Source organism: Anas platyrhynchos, chromosome 4 (genome assembly GCF_047663525.1).
Source record: "Anas platyrhynchos isolate ZD024472 breed Pekin duck chromosome 4, IASCAAS_PekinDuck_T2T, whole genome shotgun sequence".
Taxonomy (NCBI): Eukaryota; Metazoa; Chordata; class Aves; order Anseriformes; family Anatidae; genus Anas; species Anas platyrhynchos.
In genome coordinates, this window is record NC_092590.1 from 27,790,423 (window position 1) to 27,816,445 (window position 26,023).

A 26,023-nucleotide genomic window follows, 5' to 3' on the forward strand; every position below is an offset into this window, starting at 1 on the left:
AATAACGTAAGTAATATTGGTATTAAATTATAAAACAAGGGAGACTGAGCCCAAGTTAGGTTTTCTACCTCCAAATTAACTGGCAAAGAAAATTAGCATTAATATTTTGAAGCAAATAAGCAAGATTAATTCACTTTTTTGGGGGGGAAAAAATAAGAGTCCGCTAAAAATTGGGGAGGGCATAAATATTAGGATGGTTGCAGACCACAATACTGCTGGATTGACATTTTCCTGAAATTGTAGAAAATTAAGCTAATATCCAGTGTTAGTAATCTGAGCAATGATTATTGGCCACAAACTTTTAATTTAAGTACTATACTCAAAACGTCACATTAGATTTACATTTGTAGCAAATAACTGGCTCTGAATGGAAATTTAGAAAATGTTATTTTTGCTGAAATAAATGCTTATTTCTTTAAAAATATATTACTAATTTTTCAGATATTGAGGAATGTGCTTAACTTCAACTTTAAGTAAGAGCATAAGAACATAAATACAATGGAGTCAAGAAGTCATAAAGTGTTCCTTTTTTTTATTGGAAGAGAAAATACTAATTCTTGCTTCTTATAGTCTATGGCAGAGAAAAAAATGCCATCTTTGGATAGTCACGTGTTAAGATGCAAATGGTATCACTGTTTGTGTGTGTTTGTCCTTTGAAATCATAGATGAAAATGACACTGCCAATGCAGTTAACGCTGCTTATGATTAGAGATATTCTTTCCACCTGAATTTTGTTTCTTAATGTTAAATATATGCTTCTGTAAGTTCCTGGTTACTCGGGATAGATAGATGCTTTGCACTGTGTGTGTCCAAATAATTAATCCTTACTCCATCAGACACAGCAGAAGCAATTAGAGGGGTTTAAAGTTTTTGATCTCCATAACTCCTGATATTTTTAAAGTGTCAAATGCCACAGGAATATCTCACAGAAATTAAATTTAATAATATATTTTCTTAAATTTCTTTATTTAATGAGCTCTTAACCAATGTGTCTGAGTTTTCAGTTTAGGGGAATAAGGACAGCTGACCCTGTGGCCACAATTCATTGCAATCCTAAGAAACCAAAAGAAAGGTTTTAAAAAATGTTATAGAAGTAATTTAAATTAAATTAAAAAAAAAAAAAAATGGAACTGATGTCTTTTTCTGGCAATGATTTTCTTAACAGTGCTTATTGATCAAGAAGCTATTCTGTTTGTAGAAAACATTTCCTTATGTTTTGACCAGCCTGATATGGTGAAAGAACTTTTCCTATCACGGTGCCTTTTATCTATATGATATCCTACAGCTATCTTCATCTACAATAAGGTGGTGTAAATTGACTTTGAGGAAGCTATGATGATTGATGTTAGCTGAACATTTGGCCAAGATGTTAATTTGGATTGAACTGTCAGTTACGGGAAAATAAAATTCTTTATCTGTATTTTGGCTCTTACGGTGGTTCATACTCTGATCCCAGGAAGGTTTAAGATATTTTCCTATATCCTTGAATGATAAGCAGTAAAGGAGCACAGTGATATTTTCCTACACTACCTTCACACAGTCATTTGACAACTAAGTTCTAGTTGTGCTGTCCCTTTTTACCCAAACTTTGATGCATGAATAATGATGAATTAGGCTATTCCCATTTATGAAGTACTTTGATATGCAAGAGAAGTACTACTAAATTACTCCTAAAAAGTAAAAATGCCTGAAATGATAAGCATTCTGTATAGTAACTCTTATCAGAAATAAGTACACATCTCAGAAGCCACCAGGAATGTTAACAGACAGCACACATTAGAATCCACAAAAAGTAAAAAACAAAACAAAACAAACCAGCCAACCAACCAACCAACCAACCAAAAAAACAGCTAAACGCTGCTTTACCCTTCTGTTATATGTTTGTGTCTCTTGCCAGTTACGCTCTGGAGTCTTGCCTGCTTCATGACAACAGACAAGAAGATATGATGTCTCCCTCTTTGCTGGTGTAGATTTCTTTGTGCATACTCAGGTCTTTATCCAGCCTGAAGTCAGGCCGCTGTTAGAGTCCACCTCAGCACTAGGACTGAGCTGGCTGAAGGTACACGTAGAAAACTCTGGAATGTGTGCTGGAGTTTAACCAATTGTATATGCTCCATAGAAAACTATTGATCCTGAACGCATGAGTTTCCTGAGGAATGCTTTGCACTTCTCTTTGTAACTTTTAAAAAGCTACGGAACAAGTGAAGATTGAGTAAATTACCTTTTTTTAAGAAACCACATCTTGGTGTGGATCAGCCCTCAATTCTTAGGACCATTGAAAGATCACTCCTGAAAGTTTTACTAGCATTTATAACCATGTCATGTTTCAATATATATATTTTTTTAACACCTGATTCCACACCCCTTTAACTTTATAGTAGATTTCTCATAGATAGCAAAAGCAACAAGACCAAATCCTAAGGGAATATTAACCAGGCCAAAAAAAAATAAAACAAATCTATTTTAATAATGTTTCCAAACTTGTAACACAGCCTGTGCAGTACAATTCAATTAAAAAAAAATAATTTTGAGAAAAATGAGAAAAGTGAATGATTTGAAAATTAAAATTAGAAAAAAAAAAAAAAGTAAAAATTACAGTTGAAGTGATACTTAGAAAGCCCGAATTGAATGTGTTTTCTTCAGCTACAGAGACACAGACTTCACACTGAGAGTTCAGCCTTCAGTCCACACAGGATTCTTTACAGAGAAATATGGATTAACCCACTAATAGTAATAGAAGCAATGCATACAGTACAAGAAACCCTTAAATAGATGTAAAAGAGCAATAAACCTCCAAAGGTGGGACTTAAAACTAAAAACTGTTAAACAGCTGAAAACAGAAAATATTTAAAGGCTGTTTAGAAAATGACTTCTAATAAACCAGTAGTACTCTGCATTCAGACTCACAGTATCTTCCGTCTATCCATAGACTACCCTTATTTGTTTTGAAACTTTAATTTCTAAGGTGCACCAGACAAAAATTTTGTGTGACATGAAAATTCTTCCTTTCATAGTTTCTGAAGATAATGATTTTAGCAGTTCATGCTGTTACCAATTTTAACATTTATTGTCCACCATTATAATTCCCTTTCTATTACTTTTTTTTCCTCCATTCTGGTCTACTATTTGCTAAAGAACTCACATCTATGGACAGCAGATGTTGCATGATATAAATTAAGCTTGCAGAATATTAGCTCCTTGATATTGCCTGAATCCTAAATCTACCAATATTGCATGCTGTAGTCATGCTGTAGACTTGACTCCTCTCCAGCACTTCCCTGGGACTTGCACAGTTAACTGCAGAACTTGTCTTCCCAGATGAGACTTACCCAGTGGTTCCAAGCAGGTAGATCTCCTCTTAGTAACTACATTTTGAGAAACACAGTGCAGATTTTTGGTCAGGGGATAAGTTTCTGAAAAAGAAAATAGAGAATACATAAGAGGATGTATTCTTATTTTTTACCAAGAAAAAGAAAACAGTTGAGATTGTGAAGGTGCAAAGGAATCTTAGATTGCAACTTAAGAAAGCAACTCACATTCAATTTTAATTCTGAGCTCTGACAGTGAAGAAGTTTGTCTCAACTATGATGTTTACAATGATCTGAAAATCAAAAAGTAATTTCTAATTACTTTTACTTATTTACTTATTTCTTATTTCTTTACTTATTATTTATTTCTTTCTTATGATAAATATGCAAAAATAAAATGTAGGGAAAAAAAGTCATAAAGGTGGAGACATTACACAGTCAGTACCAGGCCCATGAAGTGTTAAAATGGAACATAAGTTATTCTGTAAATCTATATTAGTAGAAGAAGATGTAAACAAACAATCAGCCTGATAGTCAATAGGAATGAAAAGTAATAGTACTATATAAAGTCAAGAAGGGTTCAATACTCTTTTGACTCATGCCTCATGAAAAATACATAAGATCACAAAGATTCTGTGGACAGGGTAGAACCTCAACCTGCACTGAGTTATAAAGGACTTCACATAGTCTGTGCCTGAATAAAATCCAATGGGTATTTGCAGAAGTGGCAAAGTAATGCTAGTATTATTACAAATTAGAGATGTAAACACAGATGTGGTGTTTACTCCCAAAAGGAGAAAGGGAGAGTCAAGGAACCCTAGGAGAGCTAGCCTGACTTCAGACCACTGAAAAACAAACAAGGCATTTATTTTTAAGCACTTAAAAGATTAATCAGTGAGACATAATGGCTAAAAATAAGGTACCTAGTACAAAGCAAGCTAATTGAAGTTCCCTTCTGTTACAGGGAACAAGCCTCAGAAATAGAATAGAGAAGGAGTAGAAGTTCTGTGTCTTCACTTCATTACAACATTTAATAGCATTTTTCATATAACCTCACTGGAGAAACATTTATTATTTAAAAAAAAAAAAAAAAAAAAAAAAAAAAGGAAATTATCTTTTCTACCCAACACTAGACTGCAAAAGAGGCTGGAAATCAGTGTAGGGTTCTACTGAAGTCTGTCTTGAGTCTGATACTGTGTAGTCATTACATTATGGCCTGGATGGTACAACAGGCAGTAAGTTTATTAAATTCTTATGTGATATGAAGCAGGGAGGAGTGTAAGCGTTTTGAAGGACAAGGTTAGAATTCAAAATAAGCATGACAAATGGGAGAAATAGGCTATAATAAATAGAAAGCAATTCAATCAAGACAAATAAAACATTTAAGCAGGAACAATCCGCTTCACAAATACTGGATGAGAAATGACTTGTTTAGATAGCAATCCTACAGAAATGTATCTGGATGTTATAGTGTATCACATGAGTCAAAACTGTCCTAACATTTCAATAAAGCAAATATCTTAATGGGAAATATAACCATAAGAGTTGTATGTAAAGCACACAGCTTTGCAATTGCCCTCAAGATTAATCAAAGTTCATCATCCAGAAAATGATCAGCAGCTAATGAAATGCGAATTTCATGGAACAACTATACTGGATTATTTTAGAAGAAAAAAAAAAAAAAGACTAAAAGGAGACATGACGTAGTGATGCAAAATGTCACTGCAAAGATGATATTAAATTATTTTCCATGCCTACAAATTGGAAGGAAAATAAATAATAAGGTTAATTTGCATTAAGGGTATTTACTTTGGAATTTATTCCTATTATCCCTCTGTAAGGGTAGATTACATGAGCAGGTTGTGGGATCTCCATTTCTGGAGTTTTAAAAGAATAGTCTAGGCCAACTTCTGTCAGGAATGTTTTAGTTATTGTTTATTTTTAGAAATAGTTTGGAGACCAGACTATATGACCTCTCAGGGTCTCTTCTAGGTCCACTTTTTATGAAAATGTGGCTGTAATCTGAAGAGTTGAATACACATAGTATGTACATTTTTTCTGAAATGCACAATTTATTGTATGGATTTCATATCAAAACAAGCAGTCATGCAAATTCCTACCGGAATTGAAAGAACTGTGTAAGAGTAAATTATGTACAGTCCTGGATTAATAAAAAGAATTGTTCCTCCAAAGACCTTGAACTCTGTGCAGTATGAAAATGGCAGCCAGAACAAATTCATAGGGCCAAGTTGTAATCCCACTGCAGTCAGGAGCAAAATTCTCATTGATTTCAGAGGGACTAGTACTTGGCTAGTCTCTTTTTAAGATCTGGCATGAAGTAATACAAAATATGCCACAAGTCCATTGTTATTAAACTGATATAAGCAAATTGAAGCATTTCACATTAATATCTTGTTGTCGGATTGTCATTTGATGGAATTCAATATGACCAGTTTGACAAAACAAAATGCTACTAGCTAAGTAAATCTATCTGCAAGAAATATTTATGAAGAACTCTGAAATCTGAATTCCCTATCGCCTCTATCTCTACAAAATTGTATAAATGAGGAAATAGCACCAAAGACCTATTAGTAATAGTTATTTCCTAATTGCAGTGGGAAGCATCCTGCATGTTTAAATAAATATTGTTAACTCTGACCTCTTGGTTTGCCAGGACTGATAAGGCAATTGTTTGACCTATATGAAGCGCATACAGTATGCATGGACTGAAAGCGGCAGGAAAACAGGAAACAATAAATCAGAAATTAGAGCACTGATTGTTGTAGCTAATTACATCAGACTTCTGCTTAATTTCTCACTCTGTCATTCTAACCTGATTTTCTTTCCAACAGACTTTGCAAATTGCTGGTGTCACGTACATACAGCAAATAATAATCTTTAGTTACTATGATTGACAAATGAATGAGAAAGAGAACATAGTTTATTATGGAAGAATGAACTGTGACACACACCAGATACCTGCTCAGATGCTTTTTTAATTCACTTACCTAGATATGCTGCATGATACATTTTGCCAGGACCACAGGTTTTGGCATCACAATGGCTTAATTGAATTTGTGGCATGGTTTGATAATGCTGGACAAAGAAGAAAAAATGAGTCTATAAAAGGAGAAAAATGGCATAGATTGATTTCCAGAGCAAGAGAGATAAAGTGGTAACTAGAAAATTTAAATCAATTCTGAAAATAATATGCTTAGAATTAGGCAGAATAATCAGCATGTTGTTTAATCTTGACGTTGCTGTCCTCATACATCAGATTAACTTGGTGTCCTTATTATTCTCTCTTTTTGCATTACTCCACTTCCAAACTATACTATCTTTGTTAGTCATGTTTCATCACTGTCGTCAGCATCCTCAGCTGGCATAAATTAACACCGCTTCCTTGAAATCAGTGGAGATGTATTATATACCATAGCTGGGAATGTTTGGTAGAACATAATTATTTTTAAAGTGTCTAAATTCTGCTTCCCAGTTTGATTTGGACCTTCTGATCCAAGTAAAGTTAATTAACACTGTTGTTAATAGTGTCTTTCTGTATGGTGTATGTTTTTCTTTATGCCAGAAGGCTGCTGACATTGTTTTGAGAGGTCAGATCACACTAATATATGACACTTATGTGTAATAGATGCAGAGAGATGCAGTTGTCACTTTCCTTGATGTCTTTTAGAATCCCATCAGCACTAATACAAGGCTAGAAGAGCCAACCAAACTCACTGGAGCAACATTAGAAGGACTAGTATTATATCATCTTTGCCTTTAAGAGACTGTGCCTTGTGTATTATTCTGAAACTGCCCTTACAATGAAGCAAAGAAACACATGGAAAATATATATAATTAAATAAATAAATGAATGAACTCCAGTCTAATATAATGTTTTGTTCATGTGGTACAACCATATATCATATCCTTCCAACCTTATTTTGAATATTAGAAATTATATCCTCCACAATTGTTGTCAAGTCTCCTTAATCCTTTTTCTTTTCTTTTTGTTTGTCTGTTTGTTTGTTACAGGTAACTTTGTAAGGGCCAGCACCTAGAAATTATCCTACAGTCCACCTAGAAATTATCCTACAGTCCAGCTTGCTGAGGTTTTTAGCAACACATTTCCAGAGGTCTTCCATTCTCTCCCTGAAGGGCCACAACATCACCTTAATTGACTGCCACTGTGAAAGGAATTCATATTGGTCTGCAGTGCTCATCGGGGTGTAGGACTCTTTTCTTTTCTTCCCTTCCTGAGAATCATATAAATCTCCTTTCTCCAGAATTTCCTATACTGCAGGGCCTGTCCTTGAGTGCTGCCTTTAGAAATCAATTTCTTGGCACTTATGCATTCATTATTATGTACCAAGTTAAGCATATTCCATATGCAATTACAGGAGTAAATATACAAGTTGCTTTTTGAATCATATTAAATTTAATAATTTACAATACTCCAATCTTTATGCTTTCACAATATAACGCATTTGTTTAGGCTTTTTCTGCCTACCATCTAATGTAATCAACAGTTTATTTTAATTGTTTTGTTGAAACTGCTTAATTTCACTGTCCCTCTGCCTAATTTCTAGTTTTTTGTATTGATAGGCTGCTGATTAGCTTACTAAAAACTGGAAATCAAAATCAAACATTTTGTAAGATATACTGACAGAGAATATGTATGAAAACATAAGATAAAGTATACTATTTAACAGGCATTAAACATTATTGGCAAGACTTTTGCTTTACATGTAATGATACGGCAACAGTCTAGTTGCTGTAGGAAGACCATTGCCTTATCACTACAGATAAAGAAGCAGTACTACCCCACAGCAAAGATTGCTGTTGTCCGAGACATGCCATGTTAAGGCACTTTATATTTCTGGGGAAGCTAACTGAGAACACTGAGGGACCCAGTAGTCTTTCAATGATGTAAGCATCATGTCAGGGTGCTGATATAGCTAGAAGTCCAATAACCTTTGGAGATGCTAACACTGGAGAAGGAGCCCTGTAAAAATTCCAGTTACATTCTGATTTCCCTCATGTTATCTCTACGAATTCCTAGACTTGTTTTGGAGGCAGCCAGTTCATCCATCTCCATATAGAAGACAAGCGTAGTCTTGTTTGTGGCATTGTCAAAGACTAATGCAAGGATAAAACAAACAAACAAACCCTAACCCAAAGTATTTTAACCACAGCATTAGAGCTAGGAAATGCACTGATTATCTCTTTATATGCATGGCAGCTACGGGGACTATTGATGTATTTGGAATGTATTCTTAAAACTACTTCATACAGCAAAGCTTTTATTTTGAAAATGGGTGAGTCCATGTTACCTCTCTGTCTTTTCTGCAGCTTCCTAGTTGAAGAAGCATAAGTACAGCACAATGCTGTTCAATATTTTAACAACAAAGGAAGATTTACAGTGACCAAAGAAAATAAAGAGCCTTCTGACAGCGAACTGTCTTTGCATAAAATAATCTGAAAGAAATATAATATAGGGAAAAAGCTTTTAAACTAACTATACAGACATAACACACATATATAATTATCTTTCCCTAGAATAAAATTATTCTGCAGGATACAGCAGGGATCCACTTTCTTTTTTTCCTCAGAGAGGACTCCATAAGAATAGTTTCATTATGAAAACTGGTTTAGTGGCTTCTGAGTCACCTTTTGATACTCAAAAATGAATAAAAACTGAGGAATTAATGCTCCTGTTGTATACTTTCTGACTGCTGAATGTTAACTCCCACCTGTTTATCTACTAATTATTTTGTCTTTTAACATTAGCACACAAAAATCTGAAACCTGCCCCTCTGCATCAGACTCTGTACAGAAGTCCTATATTAGACCACCCCTTCACAGGTAAGAAAAGCCATTAAACCCTGTGAATTTTCACAGTGGATAAGCCTTGATTAATTTGACACAGGTGTTTGTATAATACTGTGCATGGGAACATTCACAGTGTCCCCTAGCTGTTTCTTCTGTGGTGGTCTAGTCTTAGTACTCTCTGGACTCTAATCTAAAACATGTAAGAGTACCAGCTGGTGTAGGACTTTGTATACAGCTTTTGTTATGCTGTTTGTGTCACTTTGATGTATCCTTTTGCTTTGCATATGAATATGCGTAGAGGTAGGAAGAAAACATGAAGAGCCATGTGCTGTAATTAAGTTACAAACTATTCTCTTCTCTAATTTTATAAAAACAAGTCCTTTATTTTCTACTACATGAGCAAAAGCGTCATTATGAAAAGTGAAACAATCTAGAGGGAAATTTGCCCTCACATATGCCTATGAAAACCCTGCTAAAATCAGTCAGGCCAAACAGACATAAGAGAGACCAGAATCTATTCTCTCTTTTTTTGTTTGTTTGTGCTGTACTTTTAGGTTATTTTATACCTTATTTTAAAGACAAACAAGGAGATGAGCATCAACACCTAATTAATATTAAAGTGGTGTGCAAATATATTAGAAACCTAAGTTATCAGAGCAAGAGCTGCTCAAAATTTTATGAAAATATTTCATTATTTCAGCATCTTTTACTTGATTGAAATACTGAGAAGCACAAAATTTGTAGCTAATGAGTCAAAATGTCAAATTTCTCCACATACCTCAAACCTATGTGCCTGAAGAACATAAACTGTCTAAAAAAAATCATGACTAAAATAGAAGGTATGAGTAGGAGCTCTCATATGCCTAGTCCATTGGAGACACAATAATATATTAGCAAGATCCAATATTCAATGCAACATTGTGGGTAGCAAAGTTTTTCAAAAGGACAAGATGAATCTTCAAGGTCTGATTATCCTCTCATTGCACTACAGATTGGCAGTTAATAGAATTAGGTTGGTTTTAAACATGTGTAACTGAATTGAGCCCTGTATAATCAGAAAGTTGCCATATCACAGACCAATTTTGTTCATACCAATAATCCAGTGAAAATCCAGGGATACATCTGGAAAATCACTTTGTAAGTGAGATGAGAATCAGGCCATGTCTGAAAATTGTAATTAGACATAAACTGAAGGAAGAAAAAAAAACATTTTGAAGTGTCTAAAGCAGAGCTTATCATGTGTTAGATGTGCATCTAGAAGACTGCTTATATCCATTGACAAAGTAATGTAGAAAACTGTAGTCATACTTGTCTTAGGATTGTTTATGAAGATATAATGTATACCAAGAATATGCACTTTTTGAGCTAAGCTTAACACCATACCAATACAAATATAAATAGTAAAGATCAGAATAATTCAAGACCATGAACAGAACTATATCTATTATCACAAACTCGGGCCAGGAGACTTTCAGAATGGTAAAACTTACCACTAATTTTAAACACAAAGCTAGTAACCAAGCAGTGGGTAACATTTCACTTACACCTATTGATGATGAAAGCTGAACTTGATTCTAGTCTATTACATACTTCTTTATTCATCAAATCAAGTGTATAAAGCTATCTACAGGCAATGGAAATAACAAGACAGTCCAAATGGATTTAAGGTACTTTACAGATCAGCTGCTGTCTTCACAGATTTCTTTAATTCTATCTGTAAGTAGTTTGGAGATGGTCATTTTTCCAGACCACTTTGTCCTAGTAAATTAATGAACTTATTTACATATTCCAGGGTTTCTTTTAACTCTACCTACAGTGAAGGAAAAAGCAGTCTTTTCTACCTGGTCTTAAATGATAGTTCCTGGAAAGATTTGTATTCCAAATTTATACCATCCCTTAAGTGAGATGCCTCATCCTGTCTTTAAGATAAGATTCCAGGCATTGCTTGGATACTTGGATATAATTTATTGTAGCCACACAAAAGTCAGATCTAAATCCTTTTTGACCATGATGCCACAAACCAGCAGTTCAAAGTTCAAAGAGGGAGGCCGACACATGCAATTAAGTTATCACTGTTGGGATAACTGTAACCCTTGCTGTGCTTTTAGAGCTTCTGGGATCCTGAAGATTGTGAAATGTTAAAAAAAAGGAAAAAAGAAAAAAAAAAAAAGCTTTCTCCTCAACACTACCCATATTTTCATTGCGTAAATCACAGCAGTTGAAGTAAAATACACTCAGTGAATGATTTCCTGCCACTAAGGAAAAAAAATCCAAAATCTTGTTTCCTGATGACTACAAACTTCTCTTGACAAACCTCCAGTGCCAAATGTGGTTTCCATTTACTGTTTTGGGATTTATTTGTCTATGCCAAAGTTCAGGTGTGCCAGCTCTTTGTAATAAGCCATTTGGATGAAAGCTTGGCTAGCTCAAAGGATTCTGATGTATTTTATTGCTGCCTTTTAAGATTATTGTTCAGAAATACCAACTCTAATTTTGAAATCAATTAGCCATGCAGTCTGATGAGGTGTTGGCCCAGCTCAGGTTCACACCCGCTGTCCACAGATTATTGTTAAGTTGAGTCAGGTCCTTAGTGCTGCTCTGCATTGCAAGCATCTGGTGTACACATGTTTGATGTCCTCACAAAATGACGCTGATGGCTTAAATGGCAAGGCTCTAATGAAGAAAGCCTAGCAAGTTTGCTGCTGTTTGCCAGCAAAACATGACTTTTACAGGGCTGTGTAAAAGTCCTTTTCCCCCTTGGTTAACTCTTCCTTGTCAAGAGAATATAAATCTTTCCCTGAGAGTGGAGATTCAGCAAAGATGATGAGAACAGGACCTGAGGTTCCACTAACAGCACGCAAAGCAAAAACCTGTTTGGGCTCCTTCACCTCTCTGGCACCTGCATAGTGTGTACAGTCCCATGGTCAAGTGTTGCTTCCAAGGGAAGGACATCTGCTTACACCAGCCAATGAGCTCCCCGTAGAGTGAGGATGCAAACCCTTCAGCCGTGCAATGCTGCTGGCAGCAGAGCCAAACTCCTCTGGGGAGAAGGAAGTTACTGAAAATATCCAAAATGGTTTTCATAGGTTTTACCACAACTAAATGTCTCATGTTGAGCCAAAGAATGAATGAATATATAAGGTCATTCTCCATTACTTCTTTACAGATTAGGAAGTTTTTATGCAGGTCTTCCACTTTTGTGCATGAGATATAAGGATACAACTTGAGACATAAATAAAAATAATAATCAGACAAATAAACAAATAAATAAAAATGAAACCACATTTGACAGTGTCCTTTAAAGTGTACAAGAGAATGAAATATTTACTCCCTTAAATTAAGGCTCCTCTGAAAAACAATTCTTCTTTTAATCAAAAAAAATATTCCATCAAATTCACTGGGATGAGCAATTGAAAATCAGCAATATCACAGGAAGAGTAATGGCAAGGATGTGTGATGAGTTATTTGTATCTATTATCATGCTAGTCTACCTCAAATGATAGATGTTAAACTACCAGTCTAATCATCTCAAAAGAATTTACTAGTATTGCATTGTGGCTTCAGAGTTGGAACCATTTATCAAATTCAGCCTTCCATTCAACCCATCTGCAACATTTTGGAGAATGTTAAGCACATGCAACCTGAATTTGATCCAGATTCCTTTTTTTCAAAGCCAAAACTCTTTTGGTTTTGCTTACATTAACTATCACGGTCATGTGGGCATTTAGAACCATTGTCTTCTATGCTAAATAGAAGAAAAGAGGTAAATAAAATTAAGTAATCTGATGCAAACCAATTTGTTATTAAACTGTTGGGTTTTTTTTTGGTTGAGGTGATGAACCCAGAAGTTCATATAATAAAAAGTATTTGAGGTTTCTGCCTGACCAGTATTGTGACCTGGTCCAGAATATGTTCTGCCCTTACATTAGAAATCAGGATCAAAATTTCAGAGTGACTGTAATTAGCTCTTCCTTTTTTTCTTCCCTTTAGACATATCACCAGCCTCGTGTCATTTTGTGCCAATATAGCTTGTATTTAAAATCAAGCCTGAACAACAGCAATTTATAGTTCCTAAAAACAAATACATTTTCAATTTTCTCACAAACAGTAGATTAATACAGTGATCTATTGTAATTGTATAGATAACACATTCCCAGCATGGAATGAAATACTATGTGAGGCTATACATTTTTACATCCATTCTCTCATATGAATGTATGAAATATTATGCAGGTGGCTTCAGGTTATAGACTGGGAAATAATTAAGCAGTATATTATATGTATTTCTTTGAGAGAGAGAACACAGATTGTGTTCAAGCAAAAGTTTTAGAGTTTGAAGAAAGTAGGACTGAATCATTTGATTCAATTTAGCCTTTTAATAGTCATGCCAAAGAAATAATTACTGTTCGTAGACACAGACATCAATATCTAACACAAAAATATTAGAGTCCTTCCTTCTGCTCTATCCTCCTAAAAAGATTGTTAAACTGTGTGCATGCAAGGGTGAAGAAATAGGGAAAAGGAAGGAAGCACCTGCAGAGTAACAGGAAGACCTCCACTAGAGGACACTTTAGGGGGACAAGGTAACAATCACTCATAACTGATGGGAATTTCCTTAGAATTAAACCTGTTAAGACCGTGATTCTGACAGTATAACAGCCATTCTGAGTCAGTCTAAAGGTCTGCACAGCCCAGGATCGCACTGCCAACAGTGTCACTAGCAGACACACAAGGATATAAAAAAAAAAAAAAAAAAAAAAAGAATCTGATATGATTTCTCAACTATTAGCAATCACTGAACAATTTTGTAGGTTACTGGTGTTAAAAGACACTGACAGATCTATCCTTCAACAATTGGCTTACTACTGTTTGAATATAAATACATTTGTATTTTTCCTTCCAAAACATCCTATGGCTAATAGCCCCATACCGTAGCACTCTGTGTCCACCTTTTACTTATGTGTTGAGAGTAAAAAATGCCTTATGTTATCATTATTTTCATGGTCTGAGTTCTTGTGTGAAGAAATAGTAAATAATACATATTTACCTTTTGCACATACTTCTTGATTTTGTAATCCCTCCTCTATACAGACCTTCAGTTGTTTCGTTTCAAAGCTGAAGAATCTGACTCCTTTTAGTCTCTATTCATACAGTAGCTATTTCATAATTTTAATCATCCCTTATCAGTCTTGTTCTGTTTTATAATTGTAACAATGGGATGAACAGACTCTGTATACCAGTTTCCATTTTTAGCATGGATCTTAACATTCTGGAAAGGAGAGCCTTTGGATCAAAAGTTTGGGAAAGCTTTCCTCCAGACCAGTCAAATCTGGCATTGCTCTATACACTGTAAACAGCCTTTCTTTATCATCCTGGAAGGTTGCTATAGTTATATTAGGGAAATTATTATCTAAAACCCCATAAAATTAGTGACTGAAGGGGCAAATTAAGTTTTGCCAAAATCCCATTTCTTATAAATGATTAATAAATTTCATTTTAGTTGGGGCCAAAAAGAACGGTGCGCAAATGTAAGCATTTTGGCTCCTCCTGTGTCAACACTGAAGAGTTTAGTCAGTTTTCCCAGTTCTTATTAGGCATATCAAACACTGGCCTTTTTAATTCAGTTTATTAAGAGGCTTTAATATTTTATTGGGTTTATATCCTATTCAATAATGTTTAGTTTGTTTATGTTTCACTTAAATCCAGTTACTTTTCTGTTAGGCAGGAATGAAGTTCAGATGATATGTAACACCAACAATAACTGGCAGACATACTGATTGTCTTATGATAATATTAATGTTAGCAGTGCAGGCCAAATTGCTATGGTCAAAGCTGTCTGACATAGCAGATTTTATCCAGTTACATATGGCTTGAGGGTGAACTTTGGTAAAATTACAGAAAACACATTATGATATTTCCTTAGAGTCATATTTATACAATTTGACAGCTGAAAACCATACTTGGTCTCCAACACATACCAGGGAGATCACCACCTGAATACCTCTGTCATGAGTTATTGTTCGGCTCATTAGTATTTGAAGCCTGGACTCCATGAGCTTTAAAATATATAATGCACTGTAATTTTTATACTTGTGTATAAAAATTTCAAGGTAAGTATTTCAGATTATCTCAGAGGGAAAATCTGAAATTCTTGTTATGGGAAAACTTCTTTTGTTTAATGAAAACATTTCTTTACAGTGAGTGGCTAAGTTAAGTGGCTTCAAATTTCACAGCAGAATTGGTCTCGTCATTAGGAAAGACAAATTCTTGCCTTTATATTAGCTGTTATTTGAATGGAGATAAATTGAGAAGATGGAAGCTAATCTTTCAAAAGTTTCATCCCATGTGAAGTACTAAATCCAGTTTCTGGATTACTCACGAGTTAAGCATAAGAAAGCAAAAAAGGAGACTAAAATTACTTTTTTTTTGCCAGACTCTTGTTGACTCTGCCAGTCTGTGAAATGGAGTCCGATAATTGGGCCAGATCCCAGAGTAACCCTACTGTTGGCCATGTAAATCTTGTCATGTTGTGTGTGGGCTTTGTTTTTTTTCTTCAGTTTCCCTAAGAATTCTACTTGAACATCCTGTTGATTTCCTAATACTTGTCTCGTTTTTTTTTTGTTTTTTTTTTTTTTGTTTTTTTTTTTTTTTCTGCATACTTATTCATTCCCTACTTTAACTGGAAATATCTCAGACACTATGTAGCCGGTTCTGTCTGATTTCTCAGCTAGCCTTTTTTCACTTTCTAATCAAATATGTTTTTCATAAGAAACATGGTATCTTCAATCAGAATATTATTTTATTGATTTTATTTTGTTGTTATTTTAAAAAGCTGAATGAACTGAACAGCACTAATGCCATCAGTAACTATTATGAAGTCGTTCTGAAATGTTCTTCTTACTCTATTTCATAATGGCTATTACTATTGATGTTACTGTGTTCCTACCTGATAATACAGTAAACAATTTAATCTGCAAACCATTACTTAATTCTTGGATTTTAGAACTGTCTTGCAAATAACTAATAGGGCTTTACCAAAATTCTACCTAACTTCTGTTAGTTTGTGCAGCTCCTCAAGACTTGTGTGGCCCATGTTAGTGAGGCAGGTTATTTTCAGCTGAGCAGAATAAGATAAATACCAGGCAGTAAGCATTACAAGGAGAAAAGCGTGTGAAAAATTAAAATGAGAATTTATTTACAACACACCCTATATAAGCTTGACCTTGTTCACATTGTAACCATTTCCAACACCCCAAAGACATCAACCTATACAAAGCTGAGCCTCATAAAAACAGAAAATGTGAAGGTTATGTGGCAATACACTGACAAGTTTTAATACCACCTCTTTCATAGCAAATGGCCAACATAGGTGCAGAACTCCCTGCTACTGGTGCGTGCTTACAAAAATGAGAGAAAAAAAGGCAAAGCTCTACAGGTACAGAACATAGGCCATCACACACACATTGAAAAGTCATGACCTCCAATATTAAGTCAACAGTTCTGTCCTTAACTCTCTGTACATAAAGAACAATGGCAGATAGAGTTAGGAATACTGTGTCACCATAAATTGAGAAGCTAGTGCATTTTGTTGCTTTGCCCCAACCTTAATGTTACGCAAATGCTGTTTTGTTGTGCCTTTAACACAATAAAGGACTAATTCCTAAGAAATCAAAGATATAAGTCATGTAAATGAAAACTTGTAAATTATGTCAGTAATCCATAACTCATACAACTGATTTGGAAACCAGAGCCTTTATGGTTCAGAAAGAAGTAATTGCTTTATTAACTCCCATTTATCAGTATAAAATTGGCTAATTTAACTGACTGACTGATTTATATATTGATACTTTAAATTTAGCTCAACATCCTAATTTAATAAGGGGATCACATATGGATGTTTAAAAATATATTACTTTCTAGTTGGTTGATACTCTAAGCATGCCCTTATTAAGACAGATTATCTCCTTTCCCTTGTTCTTTTCAGAGAAGGACAAAACAAATTATATATCTCATTTATTCTATCTGACAGAAAGGCCATGTTTCCATATAACCCCCTCTCTAGTAATATATTGAATGCATGGCTGACCACATCATTCATTCTCGTTTTAACATCCATGATGTCATAATCTTTTGCAGCAGTAGGGGTATATTCTGGCCTGCAGTCTTTGGGAAATCACCACAGGGAGTCAGACTACTGAAGCATAGTCAAGCAATAAATCTATCAGGTATGCTTGAAATAAACGTTTGAAAGAAAATATATATATATATGGATTTATACACCTTCTACTCTATTTTACCATTAATGGTTCTTGTTTATTTCTACCTGATCCTAACTTATATATTAAGAACAGGAAATTTTCAGTAACTTCCTTTAAACTGTAAAACTGGGGAATAGGTTGGTGAAATGTTTCTTACTTTAATTAAAAATTTTGATATTACCAACCATGACAATATGCTCCTCAAGGGAAAGACACAGGTTAGGATCCTAATGAGCACCATTTTATTATTTTATTTCATTTAATTATATTATTTTATTTTTTTGATATTAGCATTAAGCAACTGATAGCTTTAACAATCAGAATTTATAACCTATGTAAGCAAGATTATAGCCAGTATATGATGTAGGAACATGAATGTTTAATGCATATGCTAAAGGTAAAAGTGTGATCATTCAGTTTCTTTTTCTTTCAGAATTAGCACTTGTGTGAAGTGTGGTATTATTAAGATGTGATTGTATGAAGAGTAAGACAGAAAGCTCTGTGACAGATTACATTCAGTGCATTTCTTCAGATTTTTATCCATAGCAATTAAAACAATCACCCATCCAAAAGCAAATTTCACTATTAATTCCAAGGCTGAAGTATTAAGTAATGTGTAGGATTTTGACCACAGAATCAGTCAAACTCCAAAGAATAACAAGAGAGGCCTACTATCAGGTAACAATTTGTGTTAAACCGTGGCTGAAAATGTCCCATCTATATTTCATATTATCATCCAACAGACAATTTTTTTTTCTAGAACACCTCTTAAAACTGGTGGTTAGGAAATCAAAACCTTTTTTTCAGTCATTCATTCTAGTGATTTAAACTCAAGATGCTTCCTGACTCCGAATCTTTATAGCAGATGATTAGAACAATGGGAAAATTCATTTTCTGAAGCCAAGCCAAGTTCTAAAAGAAATTTTTCAATTGATTTTGGAGCGTAATTTTTTTAATGTAAGCCAGAATATGTGTTTTTGGTGCTTAGAAATTATCAAAGTGCTGTTTTGCAACACAGAAAACCTACCTCAATACTGACACATCATAGGACTTTTTCAGGGGTGATCCCAGTTTCAGGTGTCTAGGCTTAATGGGCTGTACCTCTGCTGAAGCTGGAGTTAGCCAGGAAAGCTACATACAAGAATTAAGCCTACAGTCTTCGTCATTTCATGACTATAGAGTCATCTGATCAGGGGGTGGGAAAAGAAAGCACCGCTTAGAATACTAGAAGTAAAACTCAGTCCCCTGGGTTTAAAATTCATGGTACTCTAGTTTTTGCATCCCCATAACAATAAAATCATATAATGTGGCTGAATTCATTATTTATTTTATTACCTTACTCTTCCTCATTCACCCTTCCTATTTTATACAGAATTTATTCTTCTCAGCCATATGGTACACACACATTTCCCTTAACATATGCTGCACATCCTTGTTTGGTGAATGTGAAAAATAAATGTCTGATTAGAACCAGAAAGCCACTAATGAAACAAAGTGGTCATTATTCCTTATAAAATAATCACTGAAATGGATTTCCTAATATTCTTCTCAAGGGGTATTTCCTCAGTAACAATAGGCTGATTGCTGAGATGGATGGGTAATTAAGATGAAAGATGTTCAAAAGGCTTAACGGTCTAGAAAGATGCTGAAGTTTGGACTTTTGTTCTGAAGTCAGCACAAAATGCTTCAAGTCTGTAGTTTACCAGAAATCCCTTTTCTTTCTCTTCCTTACAACTTCTGTTATCTTCATATGTAAATTTACAGTGAAAGTAGAGAGCGGTTTAACCTGAGGTAAGTTTGCAATAACGATACAGATTTCAGATGGTACATAAGGCTTGCAAGAAAAATAATACAGTTCTGTCTCATCACATCTCATCAACAAATGTCTCACTCAAATTCAAGTGTTCTGCAATTCAAAGCTGGCTCTGCAGTCTCACAGCATGATTGCACTCACGGTGCAATGGAGTCATCTTGTATTTATCAGGAGTGAACTACTGCCAGCAGCTGAAAGGTTTGTGGTTTTAAAGAGCATATTTCGATGTTGCCCATCATGTATTCACTCTCCAGAGTGGTGCACATTTTTCTCCCGTCCCCAGAAAAACTGTTTCAGGTCAAATCAAAAGAGATTGTGTCAAAGCTTATTACTTGTATTGTAATTTACAGTATATTATATAATTTTATGACAAAATATTTTGACATAAAAACAACAAAATATTGTGATCAAGTTGAAATGGAGACCATCAAACTTTGTTTTAATTTAAGGATATTTTGTCAGAAACAATACATTTTCCCAGATTAAAAAATCATTATCATCATCATCATCATCACTCTAGTGGTTTTGTTTGGTTGTTTTTGTTTTGTTTTGTTTTAAGAATACAATCAATTCCGTTAGCGATAACACACTGACAAATTATGATTTTTCAGGCTACTATTGTTTTAAAGCACAGTTTGTTCTCTATTTCTCTTCAAAAATAAGTCCAGAAATTTACCTGACCCACGAAGATTTTCCAGTTTGAATAAGTCATTCTGTTTAATCAACAAGACATAGTGTTCCTACAGTTAGCAAACCTGCTGGGGAACTTCAGAACATTTTTGACTGTATTGGATCAATAGGATTTTCATTTTGCTGTAGCTTCCTTAAACTTGAGAACCACCTTTTGAAAATAAATAGTAGTTATTGACCCAATGAAAACATTTTTATGTATGTCAAAATATAAGCGGTTAGTTTCACTTGTTTTAACATATACCTAGATCTATTTTAAATGGTGAGACATCTTCTCCCAGATCTTTCTGTATCCATAATAGAGGAAATTATGGGGGGGGGGAAATCTCAGAATACGCATCTGTATGTTAAAGTTTTGAAAGTTTTGTTCAATGGATGCCATTTCAGAGAGTAGTGCACACTTCTGGAAGTATGAAACAGCCACTTTTGTGAAGTCTTCATGATTCCATATACAAGCAAATTATATCCTACACTTTCAAGTGTGCCTGCTTTAATTTGCAATGCAGAAGCAGGACCAAAGCTTCTCCTTTTGTCCACATCCTGATATTCAGTACACTGAAAATAAACAAAGATGTCATTGGCTTCAGTGAGCTTTGCAGAAGTTTTCAAAGACATTTTTAACCATAGTAATCCTGTATATACCAATTGACTTAAAAAATATACCTACTCAGCTTGCAGAAGCAAAGACATACATATGACATACAAATGACATACAAAGACATACATATGTTGCAGAAGAAAAATAACTAGGTGTCTGCTTTAGGACTTAGAATAGGTGAATTCAAGGCACCACTTTACAAGAAACTTTCTATATGATCTTATACCAATCTGTCCTTCTGTGCTTTTGCTTTTCTGTATGAAAAAAAAAAAATATAAATCCATGAAAAATGAATGAAATGGATGAATATATATAATTAATGTCATGCTCTGATTCTGTGGTATAAGAAGTATTTAGACAGGGAGGGATGTAAAGTAAACATAGGCAAATAAGACCTCTACGTACATCAGCCAACAGCTTCTGATACTGAAAAAATCACAGTACCACAGCTTGAGTTGCTGATGCTAAAGCTCTGGGAGTCTTGTTTGGTTCTCGTTGTGGGAACCCAGAAATAACTACGGAGAGGAAGGATCTTCCAATCCCTTTAGGAGAAGTAGCAAGCCTGGCACCAGCTTGTCCCAAAAACATACTTTATTCTCCCCTGCACATTTTCTAAACCAGGAATGACAAGACCCACAATATCTCCCTCCTTTGTATGGCAAGAACAGTTTTTCCTACTTTGCTGAGGAAGCCTTGAGAGATTTCTAGAATAATGCATAATATTCAGAGAATAACTTCTGAATTAATTCTCTTGTTGAAGAGAGTTGCCTAACTCTCTAGTTAGGCATTTAACAATACTAAAAATATGCACCACCATCACCACCACATATGCCAGCACAATATTTTCCTCCAAAATAATGACCATGGCTGAATGCAGTGCAACAGGTGTGACTTAAACTCATTCTGAAGGTGCCTACTGCATCAGGCTCTCCAGAGAATTCAGAGATAAGAATACTTTGTCTGTGACTCCTAAATAGCCACAGACATGAAATCAATGAAAAAAATACTTGCTTCAGATGAGAGGCTCAACTCTGTGAATGCTAACAAGATTGTGCACCCAAGTAGCATAACTTCAGAAGACCTAAGAGTTCCTAAGCTCCCCTCTTGTAGGAGATTCTTAAAATTTTATTTGTATCTAATGTTTAGTTTTTCTCCCGAATACTCAGATTTGAGTTATTTATTAACTTGTTTTTCATCCCAGCCACATATATGGGTAGTTCAAACATTCTGTCACTATACGTCTCCTTGCAACTATCTTACAGTGAGTTTTACTTGCCCTCATTTTTATATTTTTTTCTTGCATATGTTTCCAAGTTGCTAGTATCCCTCATTGAGTATGTTAAAATATTGCAAGATAATTTTATAGAGATATTCATATATTGTGTTATATACAAGAGCATCTAGATTCTTAAGATAGAATTCAGGGTGCACATTTTTCCTTTAGTCATATGTTGATAATATATTGATGTCTGAACTAATTACAACAGCCTAGCTTAGCTGAACTTTTCACGTAGACTGAGGGGTAATCACCATTTACCAGAAGCCACTGACTCACTGAAGAGAAGAATCATCCAGGAATACAGAATGTCCAGACAGTGCAGATTACCCAAGATATTTTATTTCAATGCCAGCATACTGAAAATTGGTTTATTTTTCATTTGGTCAATCTCAACATAATATATTGGCCTTAAAATTCACCAGCAATGAACTAACTCACTCTCTAGTGAGTCAATGACTAAGGAATGCAACAAAAAGTTAATATCTAAATATTTAATTAAGTTAATATCTAAATATTTAAATAAGTTAATATCTAAAATAATATATATATATATAAATATATATATAAGGCAAAGACCTCAAGCACAATGCTACATTTGTTATGTTGTCTTTTTTATGACAATACTAATATGTGGGTAAAGTGCCTTTCCATTTCCATTTAAATATAAAGAGCTCTCTCTCTTATATATGTGAGTCAAAACTTTTGAGCACGTTGTTTCTCATACTTACAACTTGGCCAAAATCCTGCCTTTCTGATTCAGCAGGTCTGTCCCTTTTCCTCCCAAGAAGACCCAGTAACTCCTGTAGGAGACTATCCTGTGCTGTTGACGCTCCCCCTGCTGACAGTATTCAATCAGGAAAATGCATTGCAAGGTCTTGAGGAAACAGTGGAAAGAAGAAACCATTTTGACAGTGTTCATGGGAAAAGTAACAGAAAGAGTAGAGGTAATTACAAGTAGAAAGAGATGGGTGACATCAGGGAACAGAGTGGCAAAAGGTCCGCAATCACTAATTCACATGTCCTGGGACTGAAACCTGACCTAAGCAAAAGAGAGGGAAGGCTGCAAAAGTTGTCATGGTTTTGAAGTTTATCTCATTTGCTTTTCCACTTTAAACGTTTATTTTGAAAGAACTTAAAGAAAGAACAAGAATTTCCCTGCAGCAAGGTAGCTCACAAGAGATATAGGAGATCAGGATTGCATCCCTGGTCTATATCATGCAGATAAGGGACTGAAGCTGAAGGCCCCACTAACTGACAATACCAAGAAGTTAGTGGTCATTTCCATGATGATGAGATTTTTCTTGTTTTGTTTTTGTTTTCTTCAGTTTGGTTTTGATATGTTTTTGTTTTTTGCTTTTATATTATACAGTCTTTGTTGACATTTCTTTACACTTATCTGCCGACAGTTTTGTCAGGATTATACTGCTGTCTTCTGATCATGCTCTTTCAACTGCCCCCTCCACTCCCAAATACTCCACTGAAAAACCAAATGAGTTTATGAACCTCAAAATTCTTTTACTCTCTAACTAACTCTATGAAAACTACAGCTTCAAAAGCCTGTGTTAGCTGTTAACAAACAGGATGACAACTATTATCTATTTTCTACCATTAGTTTGAGGGCTAAAGGATTTAGTAATACTACATTACTGAAGGAGTTCAGTAGTGTTGATGAATTTCTTAAGTATCAGGCTTTCAATTTTCATGCTCTTTTAAAACCTCAAGAAATTGCACAACAGCCCCACTTCTACAACATTCTCTCCATGTCAAAGAAATACTGCATCTGACCTACACAGCTGTGTTCGTTATGGCACAGTCCTTAATTGCATGGACACTCTGTATTCCTGTCTTGAACATCAAACAATATATTTCCCTCCCAATAGAAAGTCACAGCTCTATAGCAAATCAAGCTGATGTTGTCATACTAAAATTATGAGCAGAGAGTGGAGCATAATGTTTATTCTATTTAAATAGTGCCACTTTGGAGAAATGGGTTTTATTCCCATCTTTGACAAAAAGACTGTAGGCAATTAAACACCCTAAGTTTTTCATAGATTATTATTGTGTTGTTCTCATTTCTCATTTGGTAGGCAAATCAAAGGTGGGATTTCTCATCTAGCTTTAGACATTTGCACAGTAAATATTTTGGTTGGATAAATGGCACACTATTTATAGCCACTGTCAATAAAATAAATGTAAACACCCTTACCTCAGCTGCAGACATTTACTGCTGTTGTGATTTCAACAGTAGAAGACGAATTTAAGAGATGAACACCCTCAAACACAGCTGAAGACAATGTCTCTATCTTGTCTTTTGCTGTAGCAAGGATCCAGAGATCATTTGTAACAGCTAGAAAAGGCCAAGTACACAAAGGCACTCAAGCTATGCACATTTTATGCTTGCAAGCCCAAATTAGATGGCAATTATTTGGTTATTTTCTAATCAATCATTGCTTTTACCTGTAAAATTAGTGTATTTTCTGTTTTGCACCAGTGCATTACTGCATGCTTATCAATGGCACACCTGTATATGTGAAACAGATATGCTAAAAAACTGTGAGATATTCTGAATATCTTGGTAGAGTGATGCTTCTGTGGCACACACACCCCATATTGCAGTTTCATAACTACCAAAATCTTTGTTGAGCTTTGTTGCCTTTTTTTAAATCTTTTTTTTTTATTTATTTATCTATAGCATTTAATATTAACTATGACCAAACATTTTACAATAGGAAATATTTTCATTGAAAGTTCATGGACATCATGAGAACTGGTCAGTTGTTTTTGATGAAGCACCTTTGAAAACAGTCAAAATACAAGACTTCCATCATCAAAATAGCACCTAGTCCAGCCACAGGATTATTCAATTCAGATACAGGAAACCCTAGTTCAATGCCCTGCTCCAGAGCAGGACAGAACATTAACTTGAACCTGAGTCTTTCACATTCCAGCTAAATGCTCAGAAATCTTTGTTTTCCTGCCAGCTCTAATCTATGTGGAAAGAGATGAAGAGAGACCACATTAGCTGCGTGTGGTTGCAATGAACAGCTTTAAATATGGCAGTAAAACTGTGAGAGTTTTAGCTTAGACATACTTGACACAAACAGTCTAGTTTTGCAAACATGACTTTAAGAAAAGGAGAAAATATGGAGCTGTTGTTTTTACAGATCATTCCCTAAATTTAGCATTAAAAACCTTTGGTGGGAAAGGTAGAATCTGTCTTTTGCTGTCACAATACTCTGCTACCATCACTGAATTTTGTTTAGAATAATATGGCCTTAATGCCCCCATCTCCTGTAGAATTGCTCAGACTGGTAGTTGATTAGAGTGGAGAGAGGTGCCAGTATTATCTGTGTTAGTGCTCCAGAGGTCATGCTACACTAACAAGACCGCCCCAGTCAGGGATGACGGAATCCAGCTGTTATGCCTTCAGCTGAATTAGAAGAATCCACTTAATGCCAGAGATGTGTCTCAAAAGATTAACTATTCTAACTAGTTGCTTTCCACCTCTGCAAAAGTGGCTGGCTCATCATTATTGTCCTCTTTTTAGCAGGGGCCTATGGTATACACAAAACCATTTAGCTCTTTAACCTTTTGAACTGTAAGGCACAAAATATGCATTATTTTAAATGGATAAAACAAAATTTTAACTTCACTCTTTTCTGCTTAAATGTGATCTCATGTATCTCTGCAAGAAGGCAATGCTCCACTTTAAAGAAATACACGTCTGCATTTTTAAAAAGTTAAAATTATTTTCTAGGTATTCCACCTTCCTCTTGTTTAGCAGCGGTGAGTCCCAATCTGAACTATAAGAGGAACAGCACAAGCACACTTGCAGTCATTTTACAGCACTGTTACAATACAGTCAGAAAGGCTGACATCCTTACACACAGGCTAACTATTAAGCAAACAAACAAACAAACAACAAAAGAACTTTAAAAGGTATAACATTAAATATATTAGCTATGTTCTCTTTATAGCACTCTCTGTGCAGCCTGAAACTTTTCCCTGACTAGCTTTACACTTTCTTATATGCTGCTTTGTGTTTTGTTTTGTGGCCTGTTTCGTTGTTGTTGGTCATGGTTTTTCTTTTTATTTTTCTTTTAACAGTATGCAAGTCAACATTGCTTTTGCTTCCAGGCTGCTCGCTTGTATCCATGGGAATGTCAGCTCTGTTCTCGGGCCACAGATTTATTACTTGGCCAGCAGAGGGTACTCGAGTTTTCTAATGACTTCACAAACCCAAAGGAA

General features: G+C 34.9%; 1 long non-coding RNA gene across 5 annotated transcripts in view; it reads right to left on the minus strand.

Annotated features, from left to right (window-relative positions):
* Nucleotides 1-23,997, minus strand: part of LOC106019518 (uncharacterized) — a 51,418-nt gene extending 27,421 nt beyond the window's left edge. For 3 of the 5 annotated variants that reach the window (XR_011809007.1, XR_011809008.1, XR_011809006.1), the window contains exons 1-4: nt 22,504-22,650; nt 18,423-20,453; nt 6,317-6,404; nt 3,330-3,413 (exon numbers count right to left, since the gene is read on the minus strand). This is a non-coding gene — a long non-coding RNA (uncharacterized lncRNA). Of the gene's footprint in view, nt 1-3,329; nt 3,414-3,558; nt 3,602-6,316; nt 6,405-18,422; nt 20,454-22,503; nt 22,651-23,981 lie in introns of those variants that run through there. The other 2 variants (XR_011809009.1, XR_011809010.1) reach the window with 2 other exon arrangements.
* Nucleotides 23,998-26,023: the final 2,026 nt, after the last annotated feature.